Source organism: Pantherophis guttatus, chromosome 3, assembly GCF_059756535.1.
Source record: "Pantherophis guttatus breed Tessera chromosome 3, ASM5975653v1, whole genome shotgun sequence".
NCBI classification, from domain to species: Eukaryota; Metazoa; Chordata; class Lepidosauria; order Squamata; family Colubridae; genus Pantherophis; species Pantherophis guttatus.
Window position 1 is genome coordinate 136,932,691 of NC_142065.1, and position 27,556 is coordinate 136,960,246.

The following is a 27,556-nucleotide window of genomic DNA, read 5'->3' on the forward strand; positions in this document are numbered from 1 at the left end:
ACTATCGGTTCTGTGGGGGTGGCTTGTGGGGGGGGGTAATGTGACTGGGTGGGGATGGCCAACTTTTTTTAAAAAAAATCTTTTCAAAGCATTTTTTATAATGCTTTGAAAAGCCTCTGCCAATCAGGCAACTCAGCTGGGATCGTCAGAGAGGCTTTTTAAAAAATGCCTCTCTGACGATCCCAGCTGAGTTGCCTGATCGGCAGAGAGGCTTTTTTAAAAATGCCTCTCTGATGATCAGGCAACTTAGCTGGTATCGTCAGAGACTTTTCAAAGCATTTTTTTTACCACCTCTTCGGCCAAGAGATTGCAGAAAAAAATGCTTTGAAAAGCCTCTGACGATACCAGCTGAGCCGCGTGATCACCAGAGGCATTTTTTTTTACTTTTAAAAGCATTTTTTCATTGGAAGAGGTTGTAGAAAAAATGCTTTTAAAATTAAAAAAAAGCCTCTGATGATCGTGCGACTCAGCTGAGCACGGGAGGGGGCCCGCGGGGATTTTTGCTACCGGTTCTCCCAACCACCCGCCACCATCGCTACCAGATCGGATGATCAGTCCGAACCGGGAGCATTTCACCCCTGGTGATCACATTGTCCAATTATAATATGTCCTTTTGTTATGGGAACAATCCATCTCTTTCTCCAACACCTGCAGTGGTGGCCTTGATGGTTTCCATGCTCTCTGTATTCTATTTTCCCCTTCCCTCCCCTCACTTCATTGGCAAATTGAAAAGCATTAATGTTTGAAAGAGGCAAAGCGGTTCAATCTTGACACTAGTATTTTGAACTATTTCTGATATATTTTCCCCTCCAAGCCTTTTATCATCCATGTTGTCATTCCCTAGACTTGCTTAGTTTGTCAATGTCCTTCTTACAATGTGGTGAATTTAGTCAATATTCTTGGTGCAATCTGAGCAACACAAAATAGAAGCTATCACTTAGCTTAATCTTAATATTTGATGCAGTTTAGGATTACAACTTCTAAAAATATAAAATACTTGAAAGTCAAACAAAAGAAGAATGACGGCATCCTTGACATGTAATAGCATTTCATTGGTAGTCATCTGTTTAGAAATTAAAAAGAACATATCAATCCTGGCCATAACTATTTTGGAAAACCTAGTAAATCAACATTTACTTCAAAAACTTTCAAAAAGCCATATGGAAGGCTTTTAGCATTCAGATGAATTGTAACTCCTTGCTTTCATTCAAAATAGACAGAATTCAGAGCATCAATTAAAAATCCAATATTTGATGGCTGCACATAAATCCAGCCTAAGCTAGGTAAATAACAATGAGAAGAACAAGCTGTAATCTGTGGGATATTGTGCATCTGTTAAGATGTTAGCATCCACATTTATCAAGAACTAAGTATATTGGTGATTATGTGTGCATGTTCTCTCTGTTTTCTCTCTCTCATATCATCGTCATCATCCTCTTAGGCTTCCTGTAGTGAATCCATTATGAGACCATTATGGAGGCTGCAGAAGAATACAGATGTCTGTAAAAAAGTAGATCAAACAAAACTTCATTGTTAGCAATGAACAAACAAGCAAGCAAGCAAGCAAGCAAGGCTTTGAAAAATATCCTGAAAATATTTAACTGTTAAATTCACTCTGGAAAAATATGGCTTGTCACACCCAAAATTTGGATTCCTCAATGCATAAACCTACTGTATATTTTAATTTTTTTAGTAATATGTATCAGTATGCAACTTATTGTAGCACATAATTTATTTGATGGTTGCTTTGAATATTAATTCTTCATTTAGACTTCAGTAAAGATGTTTTAGTCTGTTAAAACAATATATTACATTTAGTTATTTACAATTAATCATTATAATACTGGAAAATTATAATCTCCATGAAATTTTTAAATCCTTCACTTGTTAGTATTTTGCATTTCATGTCTTCTTTTTATGTTGTTTATATATCTTCAATAGCTGTTTCTCTCTCTCTCTCTCATTGTGTGTGTGTGTGTGTGTGTGTGTGTGTGTGTGTGTGTGTGTGTGTTGGGTTGCTACCGGTTCGCACCAGATTGGGTGAACCAGTAGGGGTGGTGGTGGGAGGCTCCGTCCACCCACCCAGACACTTCTGTGCATGCACAGAAGTGCCACATGCATGCGTGTGCGCACAACTGAACTGGTCCCTGGTGTGTGTGTGTGTATGTGTGTGTGTGTGTGTGTGTGTGTGTGTAGGTATGGGTGTGTGTGTGTAATCTCAAATGGCTAACGTGTCCAAACTCTATTTTCTGGAGGAAAATAAATTTGGGAATATTATATCGCTACTGATCATGTGATCTTCATTTTCAACATTCCATGACCGTTTCCTAGCCAGTCTTGCAATCTCTTACTTCCTCCCTCCCAGCAGCAAGGAATTGACTCATCATGTGGCTCTTAAAAAAGCAACAGCTTTAAGTTGCATGAAGAAAGGCCTGTATATTTTTATTTCTTTTTGTCATAAAAACATGCACATATATCTATATCCCATTTTTGTTCAAAGTACATATACTATAAATATTCATCCCCCCCCCAAAGAAAAACAACAACAACTTTGTGTGTCAGATTGGGCTGAAAGTTACCAACTGAGCTGCTGTGGCTGCAGATAGAATGGAAACTGGATTTCTTTTAGTATCAGTCAAATACATTAGACTATATCTTAGTGTTTGGCCATCCTGTTTCACTTTTCAACTGCTTCCTATTCTTTAAAGTAAATGTAGATTAGTCCATCCTTCAGCTATGTACACTGAGAGCATATACACCTAAGACAAATTCCTTGTGTGTCCAATCACACTTGGCCAATAAAGAATTCTATTCTATTCTATTCTATTCTATTCTATTCTATTCTATTCTATTCTATTCTATTCTATTCTATTCTATTCTATTCTAGCCCTCAGGAAGTTACATGATCCTATTTAAAAATTGTTTCTTTTTGCAACTCAGTGAAGAAGATGGCAGAGATTCTAAGCTGTTATGAGGTGAGAATGAAATATACAACACTGTGGTTAAAATAAAATAAAATCGAGATGACAACAAACATCACAATGTGATAAGGAAGAGGAAAAACAAAGAAATCAAAGATGAAAAGGCTGCAGATGTCCAGAATCACAGGAAAAAGTACACAATGAGGAGATCAGAAAAGATGGTGCAGAAAGGAGAAGATCAGCTCAAGAACATGTAGCAAACATTAATTATTGCAAGCATTTTTCAACCTTCAACAACAATTCAACAGAGAAAGAGCAAGGCAAAATGCCCAACTTGCACAGTGTAATATTTCTGCTGATGTTGGTACCATGGCCTTCTCTGTCATGTGTTCTCATTCCCTGCCAGTTTCTACTGTATGGAGGGAAAGGTCAAGATAGACAATTTGCAAACTTTTCCTAATGAACTCCTCAATTTATATAGCAGGGATGAACCTATTGCAATCAAGTTCAGGAAAAAGCATCGGACAAGAAAACTTTCTCTACCAAACAACATCCTTTGGTGCCAAATAAGGCCTTCCAACAAGGAATGGATGGAATCCTTCTGTGATTATTCAAGGACAAATCCATCATTACATCAGACATTTAATGCCAGGCTCCAACCAGCAAGTCAAATTCATTCAAATTCATGAATCTTCAAGACAGTGTAGAATTAAGTAATGAGCAAAGAACTGTACATGACTATATGTATAAGTACTTGTAAACCAATCTTTCTTTAGTAATTTTCATTAATGTACCAGCAAGGGGGAAAAAAAAACATTTGTTACTTGATCCTTGCTAAAAGTAGGGGGTGGGGGTGGAGATGTTTTTATTGTAATAGGATGAGGCCCCTTGATTAGAAGGGAGAGAACAATAAAACATCTTGAGTAATGAAACGTCTGCAAGAAAACAACCGAACTCAGAGTTCACCAAAGACCCCTCAATATCTTTTTTTCAGTTGCTGTGATCATAGATGAATATTGAAAGGAGGATTGTACCAAGTTCCTACTCATTCTTATTCAGTACTGTAGTTGGACAGAAACTCTGTGTCCTTGTATTTCAAAATAAAGTCACTCATTGTTTTCAGATGCCTACTGCTCCAATATCTATCTATCATCTATCTATCTATCTATCTATCTATCTATCTATCTATCTATCTATCTATCTACCTACCTACCTACCTACCTACCTACCTACCTATCCATCTATCCATCCATCCATCCATCCATCCATCCATCCATCCATCCATCCATCCATCCATCCAGTAGTGAGATTCAAATAATTTAACAACCAGTTCTCTGCCCTAATGATTGGCTGAGTGGGCATACCTATGGTGGGCATGGCCAGGGGGCATGACAGGCAGCACTAGGCCTCCTGCACCCCCCTGGGAGCAAAAATGGGCCATGGGGGGGGATGCGCCACACTCCCCGCACCCCATTTTGGGCCTAGGAAGCCTCCCTGCACTTACCTCTGAGCCAAAATGGGGCATGTGGGGACTCCTGGAAGGGGTGGGGCAGGAAGAGGCAGGGCCAGCCAGCAATTCAACTACCGGTTCACCCAAACTGGCCCAAACCGGCTGAATCCCACCACTGTATCTATCTATCCTCAGTATCTCACTCACTTAAACTAATATATACACTCCCTTTTGATCCATAGGCATAAGCAATCCATGAAATTGAATTCAAGTGTCAAAGGTCTCAGGGTAAAGGAATATGTCTGGGGTTTTCTTCCTGGTTACATTGGATGTTACCATAAGAATAATTCTTTTATGAAAAATAGTTCATCTTTTTACAATACTCTACAAGTAATACTCCCAAATTCAGACAGGTAGAATTATATTCATTCTACCATATAATTGTTCCTATCAAATGAGTGATTATGATTCACATTTTTCTGTGACAATAGAAAAGTGGGACATTCTTCCAATGGACCAAGAATAATTGATTTAAACTGCAGTACAATAGTCAATGAAATTAGAATAAAAATACTATGTTTAATTGGATCTCCTTCTAATAATCTGAAGTATGGACTTTTTCCCCCAAGGATTCTGGGAGAATCCATCAAGAAAAATTATAACTTCATGTAGTCAAAACAATATTCATTGAAAGTGACATGTTCTTCTGATGTGAAAATTCTGCCAAGAAGTATTACTATTATAAAACAGTGGTAGTTTTTATCACAAGGTCAAATTTCTAAATTTGTCTTGGAACTTCCAAAAGATTATACCCTATGGTTGAGATATGTATATTAGTCTCTTCTGAGTAAATTGCAATGCAGGTCATAAGAAAACATATTTTAAATCTATATTCTGTGTGGGATTATTCTGAAGTGCTAATCAGCATATTTATTATACTTATTTATGAAATATATTTCTATGCTATTGCAATTAAAAAGCCACTTGGAGGTATACACAGTAGAGTACAATGTAAAACATAAGCATGGCATGAAAAGTAAAACAGATAACTCTATGACTGCCTAATATCAAGCCTTGGCAAATGAATAAAGATTATACTTCTTTATTTCTGGATTTCTGATCTTAATAATTAGTCAACATTAATAAACTATGAAATAAATACGGGTCTTTATTGCCAACTACAGGTGCTATCAACATAACCAATCTTGAATGATCCCAGAAAATCTATGTATGTCCAGACTTGGTTAGCAATGAGATGAGAAAATAGCATGCAAGCTCAGGGTAAGCTTGGAAGTTTTTAAAAAAATTCCTAGGATATGAAAATGGCAAAAAAGTTCCACCTTGCTCTAATAAAATTATGTAGACATGTCTACATGATCACTAGAAATGAAGAAAATATTCTTGTATCTGTCTATCCATTTACTCTGAAGTTAGCCATTCCCTACAGCTGGCATGATTTCTTACATCGATATGTTAATGAATTGATAAATAAAACAGAACATTTCATTTTAGAAAGTTTTTAACAGCAATAGCAGTTAGACTTGTATACCATTTCATGATACTTTACAGCCCTCTTTAGGTGGCTTACAGAATCAGCATATTGCATATTGCCAACTTCAGAAGGATGGAAGGCTGAGTCAACCTTGAGCTGGTCAGGATTGAAATACTGGCAGTGGGCAAGAAATAGCCTGCAGTACTTTAACCACTGGGCCAACTCTAATGAATGTATAATTTCTCCTTTCTCTTGTCTTAGATCCAGTATGTATTAAAAGCTCCTCGAAATAGCTGTCCAGGGCCATTTGCCCAAACCTTAATTTGATAACTTTGTGGCAAAATAAGAGTTATAGCACCAGACTGGGAATGTTTGACTGGATAGAAACCAGCCATATGCCCATTTCATAGAATTTTATGTAGATTAATAGTAATAATAAATAATTTCCAGATATAAAGTATGCCAATATCATCTTTTAAAATCCAATCTGTTCTAATAAAGGTCTTGTAGTACGTCGTATGATTTTATTTTTGTTTGTTGGTTTAGGTCAGAAAATACATTTTATTTTAAAGGTCTGATAGATGTCAGCAACAGAATTCCAAGGGTAAACATAATTAGCACTGAATATAAATTATATAACAAATGTGTTGATGTGTTTATATCAATGCTTTGATGTCTAATACTTCTTCTATCAGAGAGTGAATAATCAATCTGAGTTCATTAATTTTCCAATTAATGAAGCTAGGGAGAAATGGAAAAAGGAGGAAGTGACAAACAAGTATTTGACTAGTGTCGTACTAAACACCATAACATGGCATCCGTATACTCCTTCCATTGTGGCTATGAAATTTCAAAATAACATTTCACTAAAAGATCTTTTTAAGATTTTAGTTCTCTCATGAAATTCCAGAAGTGCCCTTTATAGTCCAGGATTTTTTTTTCCAAATTGTGCATTTATCAGGAGTGGGAAATATCTAATATGACCTGGAATGTCACTCAAAGTCCAAATGCAACCCCTGACATTGAAAATATGATACATCTATACTGTATTCTATTTGGGAAGAAGGAGACTTACTCTGAAACTTTCACATCTGTAAATCATAAGGCTCCAAAGTCATTCATTTGTTTTAATGTTTTGTTTTGGAGTAGAGGTTCCAATAATACACTGGAGAGCTCTACCTGCAAACCAGAATCTTAGTACAGAAACTCATAAAATTATATTTTCACCTTAGAGCAGGGGTCAGCAACCTGTGGCTCTGGAGCTGCATGTGGCTCTTTCACCCCTCTGTTGCGGCTCCCTGTCACTCAAAATATGTGTCACAACCGCCAATGTGCGACACCTGCCAGTACACGATTTATTGAGCTTTTCAACCCCCGGTAGACCAACTATAGATAAATCCATAGTTTCAGAAAAGAAAAGTTTCAGAAGAAAAGAAAAGTTTCAGAAGAAAACAGAACATTTAATTCAACTACATATGCTAGTTTTGTGGCTGCTCAAGAAATAGTCAGGCACGGGTAGGATTTTGTGGCTCCCAGTGTTTTCTTTTCTGTGGGAAACGGGTCCAAATGGTTGTTTGAGTGTTTAAGATTGCAGACCCCGGCCTTAGAGTCAGACTGGTAGAATAGTGTTTCCTTATTTCCCATTAAATAACCCCCTTTTCATGGCGAAGAGAAGTGGTTCTTTTAACTTCTTCACACAGAGGAACCCATCCATTATGGTTTCTGAGCATCCAAGGGGACACTTTAAAAGCCCAACTGACTTTTTTCAAGAGTCTTGAAGATAATATGCTTTTCACTTCAATAGCAGTTGTTTGGGACCTCATTGGGAAATCCAAACATTTACTGGATTCTTAGATGAATGAAAGAAAGTAGGAAGAAATAAAGAGAAAGAGAAAGAGAAAGAGAGAAAGAGAGAAAGCGAGAAAGAGAGAGAGAGAGAGAGAAAGAAAGGAAGGAAGGAAGGAAAGAAGGAAGGAAGGGAGGGAGGGAGGGAGGGATATCATTTCCTCAGAGAGAGTTCTATTTAGCTGCTATTCATCCTAGTAAGGGTTTAAAGAAAGCTAGTATAAAAATATAAAAGAAAGCTGCTTTAGGATTCTATATGAATAGATCTGCAGAATCCATCAAAATAGGCACTACCACAGCTGCAAAAAGCTAATATTTGTTCGTGAAAGATGCACAACAAAAAGAGTAGATGTTCCTGAAAGTTATATAAAAATGAAGAGTAGGGGAAATTGTGTACAAAAATTCTGGATGTTAATAAAGGTTGCGAACTGTTGCATAAAACTACATCTATTTGCAACCCTCGATATAGAATTGCACCCTACAGAGTGTAAATTTAACCAAACAGTAAGGTATGTACACATGAATGAGGTTTGAATATCAATTCAGAATCCCTTCATCCTTAATTTTGCTTATGTCTAAGCTGAGATATGTCTGTATTTCTCTTCAAAAACAAATATTGATGGCAAGACATTAATATTTCCAATAATATGAGCCGTGATGGCGCAGTGATTAGAGTGCAGTACTGCAAGCTACTTCTGCTGAAATAGTTTGGCAGATCGAATCTCACCAGGCTCAAGGTTGACTCAGCCTTCCATCCTTCTGAGGTCAGTAAAATGACGACCCAGATTGTTGGGGGCAATATGCTGACTCTGTAAACCGCTTAGAGAGAGCTGTAAAGCACTATGAAGCAGTATATAAGACTAAGTACTATTGCTATTGCTAATATGTCTTTTGTATACCATTTTTTTAAAAAAATACGTGGAACAACACTGTCTGTTTGCATTGCCAAAAGCAATTCTGTCAACATGGTAAGAATCAAAACATTCAAATTTTAGTTGCAAGTGTATTATCTGTCAAGTTTCAGAAACCACAGTTATATACATATATACATATGGTATTGCTTCTAGCAATGCAAACAGACATAGTGTTGCTCCATACGTTTTACAAAAGTTTATACCTTCTTTCGACACCTCCGTCTTTTTCCCCTCAGGTTAAGCTTCTCAGGAAAGAAACAGTTTACAAAACACATATTGTTGCAAAGATTAACCTTCTGCTATTGCTGTCTGACTTCAAAGACCAAATAAAAGCAGGTAGGATTAAAGTATCAGGAAAGCTATTAGAGAAAGAAAGGAGGGAGAACCTGATACAACCAAATTGTGTCTGAAATGCTTAAGGCTTCTTGTAAGAGCAAGATGTGCAATTAGTTTTATTACTGCCATTGCTTTGCCATTGCAACCTTCATAATGGTAAGGCTGGCCTGCAGTAATGAAGGTCATTCCAATTCTTCTTTCAAGGTTATTTAAATACTTGCCTGAGTCATCAAGTCATCAAGAAACAGGATGGGCAGCTTTCAGGCAATGCACACCATTTCTATCTTAGAAATTGCCAAGCACCAACCATTAAAAGGAATGAAATGGTTGTTTCAGGTAGAAAGGGAATCTCATAGCAATATAGAAATTATTTCAAATTGCTGGTCCAGTTGACTTCTGCAAATGCAGCTGTTGCATCCCTGAATCTATTGGTTCCCTTGTTAGTGTTGTTGAAAACTAAAAGAAATGAATAATAAAAACTAAAACAAAATAATCACAAAAAGAAGCTGCAAAATTAAAATAATTAATAAGAGCTTGGATCCAGTTTAAAGTTTAGCAAAATTCTGCCATTGCTAGAGGAAAACGGCCAAGAGATTAGCTTCATGATTTCTTTCCCTTCTTCCTGCAGCTTCTCTGCTTCCAAGAAACTGTATCAAAAGGTCTGATAGAACCTGTAGGATGATAGGGAACATGATGTGATGGGGCACATGGGAAAAGTGGTATGAATTAAAGCTATTTACCCTTTCTTCCTTATATATACAGTTGGATCCAAAATTCTTCAATGAATGGAAGAAGAATTTAGATAGATGATAGATAGATAGATAGATAGATAGATAGATAGATAGATAGATAGATAGATAGATACCATGTTTTCCCAAAAATAAGACCCTGCCTTTTTTTTTTTTGGAACCCTGAAATAAGTGCTTGGCCTTATTGCCATGCACTCAAAAGCCCAATTAGGCTTATTATCAGGGGATGTCTTATTTTAGGGGAAACAGGGTAGATAGATAGATGGATGGATGGAGGGAGGGAGGGTGGGAGGGACAGACAGACAGAAGATGGACAGACAGATGGACAGACAGATGGTCAGATGGATGGATTAACAGGCAGGTAGGCAAGTAGGCAGGCATCTGTCCATGTGGACAAAAGGATGAGACTGGGATGGAGCGAAGCAAAAGATGTATGCATGTTTCCCCAAAAAATGACCTAAGCCCTAGCTTGATTTTTACATATGTGCCTAATATAAGTCCTACTCCCAAAATAAGCCTTAGTTAAGATCCTGCCCACTCCGGGGTACACGGGGTGTAGTGAGGCACATGGGTAAAAATTAAGCTAGGGTGGGGAGGGGGGGCAGAGCTGCCCTACTTACCAGGCCTCGCACACCATGACACCTTCCTTGCCTTGCCGGCCCACTTCTTCTGCAGCCACTTGCTGTCACTTGTGCATGTTGCCCCCAGCCTCCATTTCACTGTCATATGCCTTCAGTAAAGGCCTCTGCAGCCGATAACAGATTACAGATCCATTATTGGCTACAGAGGCCTCTCTCTCTGCCTCTCTGTTTCTGAGAAAGAGAAAGAGGGAAGGAAAGAGAGAGAGAGGGTGGAAAGAGAGAGAGGGAAAGAGAGAGTGGGGAAGACAGAGAGAGATGGCGTGAAAGAGAGGAAGAGAAAGAGAGAGAGAAACAGGGGCGATGCACGCATCAATCCAGACCCTGTTTCTCAGCTGCAGAGGCCTTTCCTGAATGTCTCTGACAGTGAAACAGAGGTCAGGGATGATGCATGCAAGCAGTGACAAGTGGCTGCAGAAGAAGTGGGCCAGCAATGGGTTCCTGCTGGGCAGGGCTGTCGATGCTGCCACCACAAGGTGAGATACCCCTGAAAATAAGACCTGGTGATTATTTTGGTGGGAAAGAGAGAGAGAGAGAGAGAGAAAGAGAGAGGGAGAGGGAGGGAAAGAGGGAGAGATATGGAGAGTGAGAGAAACACAGAGAGAGAGGGAGGGAGGAAAAGAAAGAGAGGCAGAGAGAGATAGAAAGGGAGGGGGAAAGAGAGAGAGAGAGGGAGGAAAAGAGAGATAGAAAGAGAGAGAGCAAGAGAAACAGAGAGGCAGAGAGTGATAGGGAGAGAGATGGAGGGAAAGAGAGAGAGAGAAAGAAAGGCAGAGAGTGGGAAAGAGAGACAGAAACAGAGAGAGAAAGAGAGGGAGGGAGGAAAAGTGAGAAATGATATTACAAAAGTTTTTCTTTTTTATTGTTGCTAAATGTAATATTTCAAAAGCAGAAAAAAGGGAAATATCACCAATACTCTAGAAAATAGACAAATTTTTGTCTGAGGAGTTAGCATTAGCTTAGTCCATATACCAAGCACATAATTGTATGCATGCAAAAACATTTATTTATTGATGAAATTTATATGGTGCCTATCTCCCCAATAGGGTGACTCTAAAATGTTTATATATTTAATCATTTCTCCCTAACTGGGCATAAATCCTAACATGATGAGACTATATTTTTAAAGGTGATAAGTTATCTCTTTTCACCCAGTAGTTAATGGAGCTACATAATAAAAACAAAAGCTTCTTTTAAAGTGTAATTTATGAACATACATGAAGAGACTTTGAGTGCTTAGGAACAGCATTCTGGTAAATGGTAAACGAAATTTTATAGCAATATTTTCCATTAGCCGATGTTAACCAGACAAACCTGTAAATTTCTCACTTACATTACAGTCCATTTGTTGTTAAGCAACTCAGTAAACTGCTTTTTACAGGGGAGTGGGGGAGAGGTACCCTGAAGGCACATGATAAATTATTAATATTTTAGTTTATGAGGGCAATATAAAAGAATAGACAAACTCTAATACTTATTTATACTTACGGTTTCCCTCTCAACCTATTGAAAAGTCCGTTGATTTACTTTTCAAATAAAAAAAAAGAAAGAAATTTTAAATGTTTGTTGTGCAAGCAATTCTGTGTGCTCAGCATTATATGTGGTCTTTATAACTGTTTGAATTTACAGCAGCCTAAGAAATGCTTTAATAGAGTTTCATTTATGAACATTAGGATGAATAATCATAAAAAGAGGCAGCAAAAATTAAGACAAAAATGTATAGCTAATGTACATGAGGATGTGCCTGTTTGGCAGCAGAGGGGAAGCTACTAAAATATAAATGAGCTCACTTAAGTGATTTTATGTATCCATCAACTGGCAATTTTGTTTGTTTGAGACAATAAAAAAAATATTGTTAGCTTTCTTTCTTTCTCAAGGAGCCATCTCAGTAGATTTAGCCTGTAATCACTTGTTGACAAGCTAGATATGATGTTAAGGCTATTGTAAATACTGTAGTGTGGAGAGACAATGTGGTTTAAGACTCTCCTCTGTGAAGTGGGTGGATAGGTGGGGGAATGGAGAGATTTAATATTTGCTATAGTCCTGATCTGTAAGGGACGTGGTGGCTCAGTGGCTAAGAAGCTGAGCTTGTTGATCGAAAGATCAACAGTTCAGTGGTTCAAATCCCTAGTGCCGCATAACGGGGTGAGCTCCTGTTACTTGTCCCAGCTTCAGCCAACCTAGCAGTTCGAAAGCACGTAAAAAATGCAAGTAGAAAAAATAGGGACCACCTTTGCTGGGAAGGTAACAGTGTTCCGTGTGCCTTTGGCATTGAGTCATGCTGGCCACATGACCACAGAGACATCTTTGGACAGTGCTGGCTCTTCAGCTTTGAAACGGAGATGAGCACCGCCCCCTAGAGTCGGGAACAACTAGCACATATGTGTGAAGGGAACCTTTGCCTTTATTTATAGTCATTATCTAGCTATGGTCCTCAGCCATGCTGCCCAAGACCAGAAAAAAAAAAATGGTGCAAGTAGCAATCATGGTGCAAACATTAATCTCTTTACATATATTTTCATTCATATATCAGTAAGCAAGTTATGTTTAATAAATTCACTACAGAAAGAAAGAAAAATATCTCAAGAAGAGCTACACATGGTAGACTACTTTGTATACCTTGGCCAATGGAACTCAGTGGAAGGTGATACAATAAAGGAAATTGAATGGTGTGTTAAATGTGGTTGGCAGGCATTTGACAAGCTAAGCGTAATTTTCAAGAACAACCTCCCCCTATGCCTGAAGAGAAAAGTTTTTGATCAGTGTGTGCTACCTGCTCTAACATATGCCGGTGAAACATGGACACTAACCTTACAATCAATGCAAAAGCTATGAGTGACACAAAGAGCAATGAAAAGATACATGCTCGGCATTACAAGACAAGATAGAACAACTTCTACATGGATTAGAGAACAAATGAAAGTATACAATATCATCAAGAGAGTAAATGAATTGAAATGGAAATGGACTGGTCACATAGCAAGAAGAATAGATGCAGTGGTGGGTTGCTACCGGTTTGCCCCGGATTGGGTGGAATGGTAGCGGCCATGGCGGGAGGCTCTGCCCACCCACCGGGACATCTCTCACATCGCAGAAGCTTCTGCACATGTGCAGAAGTGTTGCGCACACACGTGAGCGGATGAGTGCCCACGAGCCCCAGTAGCGGCTGAAATTGAAACCCATAGAATGGATTCCACTTGATAAAAAGCGTCTAGGAAAGAGACCTAAAACAAGATGGAATCGGCAACATCAGCAATATTGTAGACTCAATTGACAAAAGAAAGCTCAGGACCGTATTAGTTGGAAACATGCAAAAGAGGCCTTCATCCTGCAGTAGATAGACCAGTGGTGGGTTCCTCCCGGTTCTGCCCAGTTCCTCTGAGCTGGTAGCAGTGACAATATGATGTCACCGAACCGGTTCTGCCCCCCCACCCCCCTGCCCCTCCAGCCACCCCCCACGTTATTCTTACCTTTTATTTGCCCCCACCCCCAATCTATTGCTGCCTCCTGAGTCCCAGATGATGGCTAGAAAGAAAAACACTTTAAATTCTTGCCACAGGGCTTCAAAGGGCCAGCCTACAGCTGATCAGTGTTAAAAGAAAATAAATGAGTAGACCGGTGCCTGCAAAAATAAATGGGTAGACCAGTGCCTGCAAAAATAAATGGGTAGATTGGTACAGCTCTGCAAGCAGTTAAAAACCTGGTAGACCAGTACCTCTGCTAAATCCTAAATAATTGTCACATGACCATCAAGCCACGCTGACAAAATAAGCCGATAAAACAGAACCGGTAGTAAAAAATAAGAACAAAATAAGCCAATAAAACAGAACCGGTAGTAAAAATTTTTAGAACCCACTCCTGGGATAGACAATAGCTAAAAAGAGGAGGAGGAGGAGGAGGAGGAGGAAGAAGAGGAGGAAGAGGAACCAATATGCAATAGTGAGGAGATATTTTTTCTCAGAAATAAAGTGAATGACTGACAGAATACCAAATAGGTTGTCCCCAGGAATTGGGAAGTTACAGTATAGATTGTGAGGACACATGCTCAGATTATCTGACCTTGACTATTAGCATTTCTGCTAATATTTCATATCATGTGTAAGTTTCTCAGGAACCCTACCTTATCACTGATACCATTAATTCAAGTAATCACCAAAAGATTCTCCCTAATTTTATTTCAAGGATCAATAGTTTCTCCTTATACATATTCCTAAAATAGTGGCCATTTCTGTCATAGAAGAAAACCACCCAGTACATATTGTGGAAAGTTTTTTAAAAAGATTATATATGAGTTTTGGATAGCTTTACATAAGAATATCAGAAAAATTAACACACCATATTGTGGCTTTTTCATTTTTATTCTCTGAAAACAATCATACATACATATATATTCCTACAAATTTAAAAATGTGATCTTAAGTGAGATGCAGCTAATTTTGCTTTTGGAAGTTTTATTTAAATAAGGAGCTTATTGTGGGTGACAGAAGGAAAGTTTGAAGAAAGTATAGTGTGGAAAATCTGGAATCTGCCAATATTAAAATTGGAAATGTTTACTTCAGCAAATGAAGGACATTAGTTCTGGAACTTGTCAGTGTAAGGAAAGATAATTTAGTAAGATTCAAATTCAGTACCAATATTTAGTGGCAAGGTGGTGGTGATGTTGAAGTTGATCATGATTGATAGCATCAACAGGCCAAATTTTTGGATGAATGATGTCCATGGTTCATTTTTATTGAATAAAATATCTTAAAATATGTAGACTATCATTGAGTTCTATTGCAACTGTAACACCTGAACATATTCAACTTTTCATAACATTCTCAGTTCTATTCTAAAGTATTCTTAATATTTTTTTAAAAAATGAAAAGGAATACAATTTGGGCCTATGAACTCCAGAGAGAACAAGACAACTATAGGAAGGATCAGTAGTTAAATTTTCCAGCAGGGCTTGGGCATCGGTTCAAAAATGATGAGGTATGTATATTACTGGATTGTTTCCTTGAAAGGGAAGATGCTCTTCTATGAGCTAATGTCCAATGTTCAATTAGGCTGGAAGTCATGCCTTCTGAATCCAAATATGTGCTTGCTAATTTCAGAGGAGGCTGGCATCATCCAGTTCAATTCTATAATAGCTTCTTTGGATCTATATTTTACTTTGTTACTCCTGACAAACATTCTGGCTCATTTCTGAAAGCTATCTTGGATCCCCCAAGCCCTCCATTAGGAAGAGGGATTTGCAAATAGGCTCTGCACTGTATAATTTACAAACGGCTTTAATGAAAATTGAAAAAAGATACCAATTGATCAATCTCAATTTTAGCTAAATCATGTGTGGCCTTTTTAGTAAACAATATTTAATTTCTAACAGGCAAAATGGCACATAGCATTAAAAGTATCACATTAAAAGAATTATAATTCTTAAACTGGTAGAATTATAAACAAAAACAAGAGTTGCCATGCCAACTGTTCTGACAGTTGAGATGCAGTTCACAAAAGTTCATGCCACTTAATATAATTTGTGAGTTTGGGGGAATTTTATTACAATTTGGGCTATTTTTGTTGTTAGTTGTGAAGTCGTGTCCAACCCATCGCAATCCCATGGACAATGTTCCTTCAGGCTTTCCTGTCCTCTACCATCCTCTGGTGTCCATTTAAGCTCACACCTACTGCTTCAGTGACTCCATCCAGCCACCTCATTCTCTGTCGTCCCGTTCTTCTTTTGGGCTATTAGACTTCTTTTTTTTTTAAGAGTAGTCTAAATTATTTTAAGCTTTTCTTACTTTAAAGATATTTCAATAGTTCTTGAATAGGTCTTGAACCTTGATCTTTTTTACTATAAGCATTTTAAGCAACTAGACATATTGTACATCAATCATTTCTTTCCTAAATGGAATTGCTTAATTTCAACCATTTAAATTCTGTACATGTCTCTCAAAAATACCTGTGTAATAATGAGTTTCTTCCAATATTTGTACAGACAGCCAACAACTTACATCAACTGTGGGTTCTAAATTTTTTTACTACCGGTTCTGTGGGTGTGGCTTATTTTGAGGGTGTGGCTTGGTGGGGGGATAATGTGACTGTGTGGGCGTGGCCAATTTTTTTTAACTTTTAAAAGCATTTTTTCTACAACCTTAAGAGGTTGCAGAAAAAAATGCTTTTAGAAGCCTCTGACGATCCCAGCTGAGCCGCACGATCATCAGAGGCTTTTTTTTTTTAACTTTTAAAAGCATTTTTTCGGCCAAAGAGGTTGTAGAAAAAATGCTTTTAAAAGTAAAAAAAAAAAAAAGCCTCTGATGAGGTAAGCGAGTGGCAACCGGGCCGGGGACCGGTTCGGAGGCATGGCCAGCCAATGTTATTACCGGTTCTCTAAACTACTACAAATTTTTACTACCAGTTCTTGCGAACCGGTGCAAACCGAGAGCAACCCACCACTGACATACACAGAAATATAACTAATAAGTTCTTCAGTCTGAACTTATAAGTAGCAAGGACAGAACTTAGGACCATCTCCATGAAAACATATGCCTTACTACTAAGACATTGACACATTTTGCAATTTATGCACAATAGATGTAAAATGTTATGAATACTTCCTTTTATTCATTATAAAAATGCAGCAGTATCTTATTAGCTCAAATTACCTTCAAATACTTGTGAAGTTATTCAGCAATCCATGACCTTGTTTATTAATATATGCATTAATTAAATTTGTAAGGCTGCCAATCTATCTGGCGAAATTCTGGGCACTGGGGCACCCTTTTTACTTTTACTTTTTACTTTTAAAAGTAAAAGTTATCTGCTACATGAAAAATATCATAAATTTTATCTTTGTGGCATCAAAATTAGACAGCCAATATATGTTTTAGCAGGAGCTAAGCAACACACATTTTAATACATGCTCCACCACAGAACATCATTATTAGAATGTTTTGGACTAGATACTTGCTTTCAATCCAACTGGCATCACAGGTTTATTGTGGAGGGAAAAAATAGAAAGTGGAGTGTTATATGCACTGCTATAAGCTCCTGAAGGAAATGTGGGATTGTAGTTTTGAGCAGTTTTCTAAGCACGAACATAAATTGTCAGATGTGATGTAGGCTTTCCTTTGAGTGTATGCAACAAAAAATATTGTTGGAACAAAAAGAACGTAAGCGAGGTAAACAAAAAAATGTGCAAAGATTGGAGGTGACGAAATTTGTACTCTTTATAATGTTACATGAATGCAGTGTGGTTTTACAGAATAATACTGTAGGTTCATCTACTGTTATTAGTATTTAATCGTATTGTAAAAATAATGCTTTAAATAGCAAGATCTTTAAGAAGAAAACTCTATTACTTTAATGGTATGAGCTTCTGAAAGCTGATATAATCATGAGTCAAATCATTTTTTCCAGTCTTTTCTCCATGCCATCATTCTCTGGTATCTTTACTGACTCATCTTTAAAAGCACAAGTTAGACAAAGCAAGGTATATCTAACTTTGTAGGTACAGATTCTACAAATAAGAAGTTCACAGACAAAAAGAAAAATCAGTTCGATGTTTTTGCTTACTTTCTTTTCTTTGTTCTCTATAGTTTCAAAATATCAAGGAAGACCAAAACAATTTTATTATTCTTGCTAGGGCATGACTTTTGCAATTGTATTGGTTGAACTTCACCATACTGATTATATTTTCAAAGTGCTAGGAAACATATGCAGTAGAAGAAACTCTCAATACAGAGTCTTATCAAGTATCATGCTGAGAACATAATCTACTCAAGAAAAACTATGTGCATTACACTTATGATTCCTCACCTCCAGGAACTCAACCATTAAAGACTTCCACTGAACATCTAATCACAGAGCTTCTCTGCATTGCCAAGTTGTACCATCACCAATACAGATAAGTGACCTTGGAGACCAGAAATAGCTGATATAGCCCCTTAGAACTTAGAATATGTTTATTGTCACTTTGAATGTACACTAATCAACATACATTAAAATGAAATTTTGGTGCATACAGCTCTCAAAGGGTCACCCCCTCCAATATACGCTACATACAAATGACTAAATAAATAAATAAAAACAAAATTATGCATATACCCACATATATTATATGACACAGAGAAACAACACAGTCTGGTTCAGATGTATACATGTACATGGTGAGAAAAATGAATCTTGCGAGTTTACCAGACGGATGGCATAGGGAACAAAGCTGTTACAAAATCTGGAAGTCCTGCTAGAAATACTTCAAAACCTCCTCCCAGAGGGGAGCAACAGAAACAGACTGTAAAGTGAGTATGTGGGGTCTCTAACAATGCTTTGCTCATTAAGCACTTAGTGCTTATAAGCAGTATCCTGAATAACAGGAAGTAAGCTTCCTATAATCTTCTCAGCTGACTTACCACTCTCTGTATGGACTTTCTATCTGAGGCACTGCTGCCACCAAACCAAACCAAACCAAACCATGATGCAGTTTGTTAAAATGGTCTCAATTGTACCTCTGTAGAAAGTGGCCAAGGAGAAAGATGTATTCTCCTCATCCGACGCAAGAAATGCAGACGCTGGTTTGCACACTTTACTAAGGATGATGTGTGGAGAGACCAATTCAGATCATTAGTTATCTGCACCGTCAGATACTTAATACTGTTGACCACCTCTACAGCTTCATCCTTGATACTGAGTGGAATATGACTATGCTGGCTCTATCTAAAATCTGCAATGATGTCCTTTGTTTTATTTTAACATTTAGAACCAGGTTACTTTTATTGCACCAGTCCACCAGAGCCTTTACCTCTTCCCCTATAAGCATCTTCATTTTTATCCTGGATAAGACCCACCACTGCCGTTATTTACTCCTACTCACTGTGAATGTCATATCTGGTCACATTGTCCTACTCTAATTCCAAAATCATGTTTTGTTGCTTTGGTCAGCTCAAGCTTCATTGTCCAGTTTGCCTGATGCAATTCATTTTCTTCTAAATTCCATTTTTGACTGGCTAGAAACAGGAAGACCTACAGCATTTTTTTGTGCTTTACCTGAATTACACTGATTGTAGATTCTATTAAAGCACGCCTTCCTTAATTATTATAATAACACATACCTGACAGATAAAAAGATTTGGAAACCAGCAGATTTTTTTTTTAATTAGCATTTTTTTCCTTCCTTGTGCTGCTTACTTTTCTGTGACTTGAGAGACTGCAAAAATAATAATAATAATGAAATGATGCACCAGTGGACTTAATTAAGAAAATAGCTGAAAAGTACGCAGTTCGGGGAAAGGAAAAAAAATCTGCTGAACATCCTACATTCTACAAGTTAGACACGTCTTGTAATCATTATCCTACAAAAGAAAACATGCTGTAACAGGACCTGCAGTGGTTGTTTCTCAGGAAAAGCAGAAAAAAGGAAAGAAAGGAAATTTAATTTTAAAGCTGCCTATATGTGTCTGGATATAACTTTGACGCTTTAACTTTACAATGCCAATTACTCTCCTGGAATATCAAAGTGGAGGATACAGAAACTGAGAAATTGCCCAATAAGAGGACATGATGATAGCTGGAGTCTAGACTTAAGGACAAAGCACCTCATCTGAACAGAATGTTCTCAAGTCAGCATATACAGCCAATTCTCCTTTACCAGCTAATCAGCATCCACTCACCAATACAGTAATACATAATAGTACACTATATAAAATACACTTACATCCAAATTTCTGCACCATCATTATTATTTATTTATTTATTTATTTATTTATTTATTTATTTATTTATTTATTTATTTATTTATTTATTTATTTATTTATTTATTTATTTATTTTGTATACCGCCCTTCTCCCGAAGGACTTGGGGCGCTGAACAGCCAGCAGATAAAATACAGAAAATACAAAAATTAAAACAATATTAAAAACCAATTAAATTAATTTGGCCCACAGTTAAAACACCCCCATATTAAAAACCCCATAATTTAGCAATTTAAAATTAAAGCAACTTAAAAAAATATGGTCAGGTCAGCCCAGCTTGATGAAACAAAAACATCTTTAAGGCACAGTGGAAAGTGCACAGATCCGGGATCCGCCGTATCTCTGGGGGCAACTCGTTCCAGAGGGTCAGTGCCCCCACAGAAGGCTCTTCCCCTGGGGGCCGCCAGCCGACATTGTTTGGCTGACGGAACCCTGAGGAGCCCCTCTCTGTGGGAGCATACTGTCGGTGGGAGGCTACTGGCAGCAGAAGGTGGTCTCGTAAATACCTGGGCCCTAAGCCATGGAGCACTCTAAAGATGGTAACCAATATCTTGAAGCGCACCCAGAAGACCACTGGGAGCCAGTGCAGCTCACACAGGAGAGGTGTTACATGGGAGCACCGAGTCACCCCCATCACCACCTGCACGGCCACATTCTGGACCAGTTGGAGCCTCTGGGTGCTCCTCAAGGGGAGCCCTATGTAGAGAGCATTACAGTAGTCCAAGTGGGATGTGACGAGGGCATGAGTGACTGTGCGTAAGGCATCCCGATCCAGAAAGGGACACAACTGGTGGATCAGGCAAACCTGATAAAAAGCCCCCCTGGCCACATCCGTCATATGCTCTTCAAAAGACATCTGTGTATCCAGGAGGACACCCAAGTTGCGAGCCCTCTCTGTGGGGGCCAATGACTCGCCCCTAAAAGTCAGTGATGGTACCAACTGACTATATTGGGATGCCGGAAACCACAGCCACTTGGTCTTGGACGGGTTGAGCCTGAGCCTGTTTCTCCCCATCCAGATTCGCACGGCCTCCAGGCACCGGGACATCACATCAAGGGCATCGTTGGGGTGGTCCGGGGTGGAGATGTACAGCTGAGTATCATCAGCGTACAGATGACACTTCATCCCAAAACCACAGATGATCTCATCCGGCGGCTTCACATAAATATTGAACAGAAGGAGCAAGAGAACCGACCCTTGTGGCACCCCACACACAAGGCACCTCAAGGTCGATCTCTGCCCCCCTGTCAAACGAACTGTGACCGGTCGGAGAGGAAGGAGGAGAACCACCGCAACACGGTGCCCCTTGTCCCCAACCCTTCCAGTTGGCACAGCATGATACCATGGTCGATGGTATCAAAAGCCGCCGAGAGATCTAATAGGACCAGGATAGAGGAATAACCCCTGTCCTGAGCCCTCCAGAGATCATCCACCAACGCGACCAATGCCATTTCCGTGCTGTGCCCAGGCCTGAAACCTGACTGGAACAGATCTAGATAAACAGTTTCCTCCAGGAACCGGGAAAACTGTCGTGCCACCACACTCTCAACAACCTTTGCCACAAAGCGAAGGTTGGGATCAGGACGATAATTTGCTAATACAGCCCGGTCCAGGGAAGGCTTCTTAAGGAGGGGCCTCACCACCGCCTCCTTCAAGGTGGTGGGGAAGTTACCCTCACTCAGAGAAGCATTGATAATCCCCTGGAGCCAGCCTCGTGTAACCTCCTGGGAGGCCAGTACCAACCAGGAGGAACATGTGGCTGCGCTAAGCCTGCCCAGAATCCTGTCCACATCCTCGGGAGCCACAGGGTCAAACTCCTCCCAAATGACATTCCCAAATATCCTCCCAAATGACAAGGCCCGCCTCCGTCACCCCACCTGAAACTACCCAGTCAGAGTCCAATCCTTCCCGAATCTGAGCGATTTTGTCATGCAGATATTACACAAAGTCCTCAGCTCTTCTGTGTAAGGGATCGTCCCTCGGTCCCTGATGGAGTAGGGAGCAGGTCACCCTAAACAGGGTGGCTGGGCGATTATCTGATGACGTGATAAGAGTGGAGAAATACTCAGATTTCGATGCTTTTATTGCCACTAGGTAGGTCGTAATATGAGACCTCACCAGTGTCCAGTCGGATTTGGATCGGCTGGCCCTCCAACTGCTCTCTAGGCATCTTTTCTGGTGCTTCATTTCCCTGAGTTCCTCGGAGAACCAGGGAGCCAGACGGGATCGGCACCGGGTCAGAGGCTGCAAAGGCACGACGCGATCCAAGGCTCCAGCGGCTGCCCTATCCCAGGCGGCTACCAGGTCCTCAATTGAATCGTGAGCCAGAACCTCAGGAAATGGCCCAAGCTCCCTCTGGAATCCATCCGGATCCATCAGGCGCCTGGGGCAGAACCACCTAACCGGTTCCGCCTCCCTGCGGGGGGGCAGCGGTACAGAAATCCAGTCGGAGGAGCGAATGATCAGACCATGACAAGAGTTCGATGACTACATCCCCTATATCTAGATCATTCATCCACTGACCTGAGACAAAAATCAGGTCCAGAGTGTGTCCCCCTGTGTGCGTCGGGCCATGAACTACCTGGGTCAGGTCCATAGCCGTCATGGAAGCCATGAACTCCCGAGCTGCTTCCAACGTCTCACCGACAGATGGCAGGTTAAAATCCCCCATAACCATAAGTCTGGGGGTATCCACCGCCACCCGGGCTACCTGATAGCAACACATGCCAGATTGAAAGTAATGTTGGTATTACTGCATGAGAGAGCTTTAACTGAATATGACAGCAGCAACCAACAATCTTCATAGCAGCTGTCTGTCATGTGGTTCATTTAGTGACCATTTCACATACTGATCAATTTACCAGAGAGACTATAGCCTGATGTAAACAGAAGCCACGAAAAGCTTGGTTTTGAACAAAATAGCACCATGGTTTGACTCTATCTGGATATAGCTAGCACCGTGGAAGCCACTGGACCTTTGTTAATTTTCTGTAGTTGATTAAGATTACTTTAATTAAAATGTTTATTTAGAATTACTAGGGATTCAGTCCATCTATGCACAAACACTTGTTAAAATATGGAGACCTTGCACCCTTCTCCATTTTTCCCCATTTAAACAACACATATTCAGTAATATATTTAATAAGGTATATATTATCTTATTAATTAAACTGTTTTGAGATATCAGAACCTGAATTATTTAAAAGTATTCTGAAAGGATACAGTGTCTTCTAAATGTCTGCTTTTGTTATAGGTTGAAACAGAAAAAGAACACTTGTTAAGTCTTAACTATTACTTGATAGATTGAAGTAGCAAGATATAAATTTCCATAAGAAATCCTGAAGTAAACTGAACTCCTTCTAATATTTCTGTAATTAAAACACTGCCTTATTGTTAATATCAATTAACCATCTACCAAAATGGAGCTCAAAATCGTATAAATTTCTCAGAAAGTTAAAGCATCCTGTCTGTCAAATGTCTTTTTCAAGGCAGATAAGTAGATAATTCTGAATCACATCTTAGGGAAGACAGCACTTCTTAAATGTTATTATATAAATCATATTGAATACTTGCATGTTTCCTCATTTCATCATTCATTGATAAACAAACAGTAAATGCACGTTGTACAACTTTTCACCATTTACCGATCCTAACTCTTTCACCTTGAGCAATGGACTTTGGCACAGTTTCTCTTTAGATTTTTTTTCTGTTCAAATTGCTCATTAGGCGTTGACGTGGCTTACCCATACTTCTTTGCAAAGGTGCTTTAGTGTGCAGCCATGTACATTACAATCATTGTATTTTTCTATTTATATTTCCAGATAATATTTTGAAACACTTTCCATTATTTAGTTTATATGTCATGACAAAACTTAAAATTGCTGTACCTTATATCTAGCATTTCAATTCAGCAGACCTTACACTTTCGGGAATACATTAGGAAGAAAGAGGAGGAGGAGGAAGAGGAGGAGGAGGAGGAGGAGGAGGAGGAGGAGGAGGAGGAGGAGGAGGAGGAGGAGAAGAAGAAGAAGAAGAAGAAGAAGAAGAAGAAGAAGAAGAAGAAGAAGAAGAAGAAGAAGAAGAAGAAGAAGAAGAAGAAGAGGAAGAAGAGGAAGAAGAGGAAGAAGATATCTAGCATTTCAATTCAGTGACCACAACTATTGTAAATTCTGAAGCAAGGGGGATGCTGATTGTTGTACTTCATACCTGATGCAAACTTAAAAGTATGGCATCCTGATATCGACTAATTCATATGGGAGCCAGAAGATTGTCTTTGTGTTATTTTTGTAACAAAAAGAGAGAGTGGGCAGAATTGAGCAAAACTTTCTAAAGTAGCAGAATGAATCATAATGGACCACTTGTGTATTCAATTATTAAGAAAATACTAGCTCTTTAGAGCACTCATGTGATAGTAAACAGTGCCAGGGAATATTTGTTTTAACTTCCATCAACAGATGAGATCAATTATATTATGATTGCCCTGAAAATGATTTTCAAGATCTTACTTAAATCTTTTACAACTTCTTACTCTGGCTAGATGTCAGCTAGGATGATCAGTTGAATTATATATGGCATTCACTACTTAATTTAAGGAAAAACAAATATTATAGCTCTGGAAGTTAAATTTTATTTTTACTGTAATGACTAGAACAACTAAAATGATTCATATAAAAAGTTCATGTCTCCATAAAAGTCTGCATAAATATATTAATCGTGCATCATGTCTACAAATGCTTAAAATCTTTCTGTTTCTCATAGGAAAGGAATACATAAGAACTACTGACCACAAACCAATAGATTACTGATAGATTTCCCAAGATTAAAACGGATTGCTATTAAAAAAAAAAAAACCAATTACAATGAACATATCCTTTGACTCAATTTATTATTATTATTTTAGGGGAAAAAATGAAGGAATTGGGAAGAATGTTCAGGAAAACTGAAGAAATAAATGATAGTTCATGTACAATTACATTTGCACATGTAAATGTCTATAGAGATTCTCAGTCATCCAGGTCATGGTTCAGGGGTGAGTTCTACTTACCTTTACTACCGGTTCGCAGCAGGAGCACGTACATGTGCTTGCTTCACTCACATGCGCACAATTCTGTGCATGCGCAGATCACCCATGATGATATCATGGCAGGTGGGCGGAGCCTCCCACCAGTTTTACTACTGGTTCTATAGGACTGCACAGAACTGAGAGCAATCCACCACTGTCATGATTGTCCCAAAGAGGTTTTTCAAGAGGCAACTGGACTTTCTTGTTTTTCTTTGAAGACATTTTGCTTCTCATCTCATCCAAGAAGCTTCTTCAGTTCTGACTGGATGAGAAGCCAATCAAAGCTGAAGAAGTTTCTTGGATGAGAAGCAAAACGTCTTCAAAGAAAACAAGAAAGTCCAGTTGCCTCTTGAAAAAAGCATCTTTGGGACATTTGCACATGTATTGCTTTTCAAATCAGAATAATCAAGGTTGGTAATTTGAATGTATAACCTATCTGCATATTATCAGCCACTAAAGCAAATTAGGCTCAGCAAAATTTTCATAAAATACTTCCTGATCATAATAGCAGATTTTGGACTGAGTTTAACTGGGTGGTAAATTTCTAGCCATTGGACTGTGCTTGAGATCTCTGAGAAGCACTGACAGATGACGTAGAAAATATTGAATGGCCAAAATAATCTCAAAGCAGGCAGAACAAGAACAGGAGTCCTAGCAACTGCAAGTACTGAACTTTAACTCTGTGTCTATACTTCTTCCTTCTAAGACTTTTAAAAACGAAAGCAAAAATGGCGCCTGAACTGTAAGAGGGCGTGAAAGTGAAAGTTATAGTGAAAGTGATAGTTAACATCGTTAGCGCTTCTAAGGCTGTTTAAGATTATTGGATTCTACACCAAAGAAAGAAAGATTTAAAGTGGAAAGACTACAGTTTGGACTTTAAATAAACTATAATACTTATAACAGATTTAAAAACATTTGGACTTATTGATTTGGTTGCTGTAGAAAGTATAAATTGAAAGCTAAAAATGGCTTCTAAGCAAATAAAATCTGGCTTTAAAAGTGCTGGAGGATCGCCAGCACAACCATCAAAACTACAATCTTTGTCTACTTCAAACCCACAAATATTGACTTTGGAAGTTTTACAGGAATCTCTGCAGGAGGCTTTGAAGCAACAAACTTCTTTTTTAGAAGGGAAAATTAAGGGAGTGTCTGAAGAGATGGCTGAAATTAAAGAAGTCATTCAAACTCAGAATAAGGACATAAGAGAAGATATAGTAATGGCATTTCAGGGTCTGGCAAAACACATTGAATTGTTGGATGAAAGAGTAGAAGAAATTAATCAGTCTAATTTGAATTTGGAAAATGAAATGGATGAAGTTCAGACCAAGGTGGATAGGGCAGACGATGAAGTGGTAATGCTACAATATAGAGCGATGGAGTTTGCCCTGAGAGTAAGAGGTCTGAGAGAACATAATTGAGAGAACTTGAGAGAGATCTTTGCAGAGGCTTTTGCAAAGATAACTGGGGAGCAACAAGCAGATCTCTCATTGCAAATTGACAAAATATATCGTGTCAATTCCTGGTTTGCTAGACAGAATCAATTGCCAAGAGACATTGTGATTTACTTTACAATGAGGAGGACCCGAAATGAAATTTTACAAGCTTTCTACAAAAATAAACTTCAAATTGCAGGACAAGAGGTTTTAGTGCTGAAAGAAATTCCCCCAAAAATGTTGAGAAGTAGAAAGGAGTTTGCTTTTTCGGTGGGTGAACTTAGAAATCGACAGATTCAGTTTAGATGGGCTGTTCCAGCTGGACTGGTAATGAATTATATGGGAGAAAGGTATCGTCTTAATACAGTTTGGAAGGCAAGAAATTTTTATACTACCGTATTAAAGGCTGGATGCCCACCATCTCAGGAAATGAGGAGAAGAAAAGAAGAGCTGGTAATACAGGGACAGAAGGAAAGTAAACAGCCACAAGCTGCAGGAGAGACCTCGCTTATTGAAGATTTATTGCAATTTTTTGGCACTGATCAATCTTTGGAAGTAGCAGAAAAAAGAGAAGAACCAAAAGATCAAAGGTAGATTTGTGCTGCAGCAAAGTGAAAAGAACAAGATTTAAAGATACAGCAAATCCAAATGAAAGCTCAAGAAGCTACAAAAACAGAAGCAGTGGGAGGAACAAGGCCGAAGAGAAAGGTGTGGGAGGATCTTCAGCTGGCACTCTTAAAGCTTCAAGGTGCCAAGAATGGTAACTAAACTTTTGACTTGGAATGTCAATGGTTTAAATTCACCACAAAAGAGAAAGAAAATATTTCATTATTTGAAACAGTTTAAAAATGATGTAATTTGCCTACAAGAAACACATATTAGAGTGACAGATCAAAAATATCTGATAAATTCAAGATTGGAGACACATTTTGTTGCGTCTGCTCCAGAGAAGAAAAATGGTATAGTGATATACCTAAAGGCAGATTT

At 38.7% G+C, this 27,556-nt stretch overlaps 1 long non-coding RNA gene and 1 pseudogene across 1 annotated transcript; one reads left to right on the forward strand and one right to left on the reverse strand.

Moving 5' to 3' along the window:
• Positions 1-936: 936 nt before the first annotated feature.
• Positions 937-16,361, reverse strand: LOC117662518 (uncharacterized). Its single transcript, XR_004590453.3, has 2 exons — positions 16,287-16,361; positions 937-1,500 (listed from the first exon to the last, which is right to left on the reverse strand). It is a non-coding gene; the product is annotated as an uncharacterized LOC117662518 (long non-coding RNA).
• A 5,788-nt stretch (positions 16,362-22,149) lies between these two features.
• Positions 22,150-27,337, forward strand: LOC148114835 (uncharacterized; annotated as a pseudogene).
• The last annotated feature ends 219 nt before the right edge of the window (positions 27,338-27,556 follow it).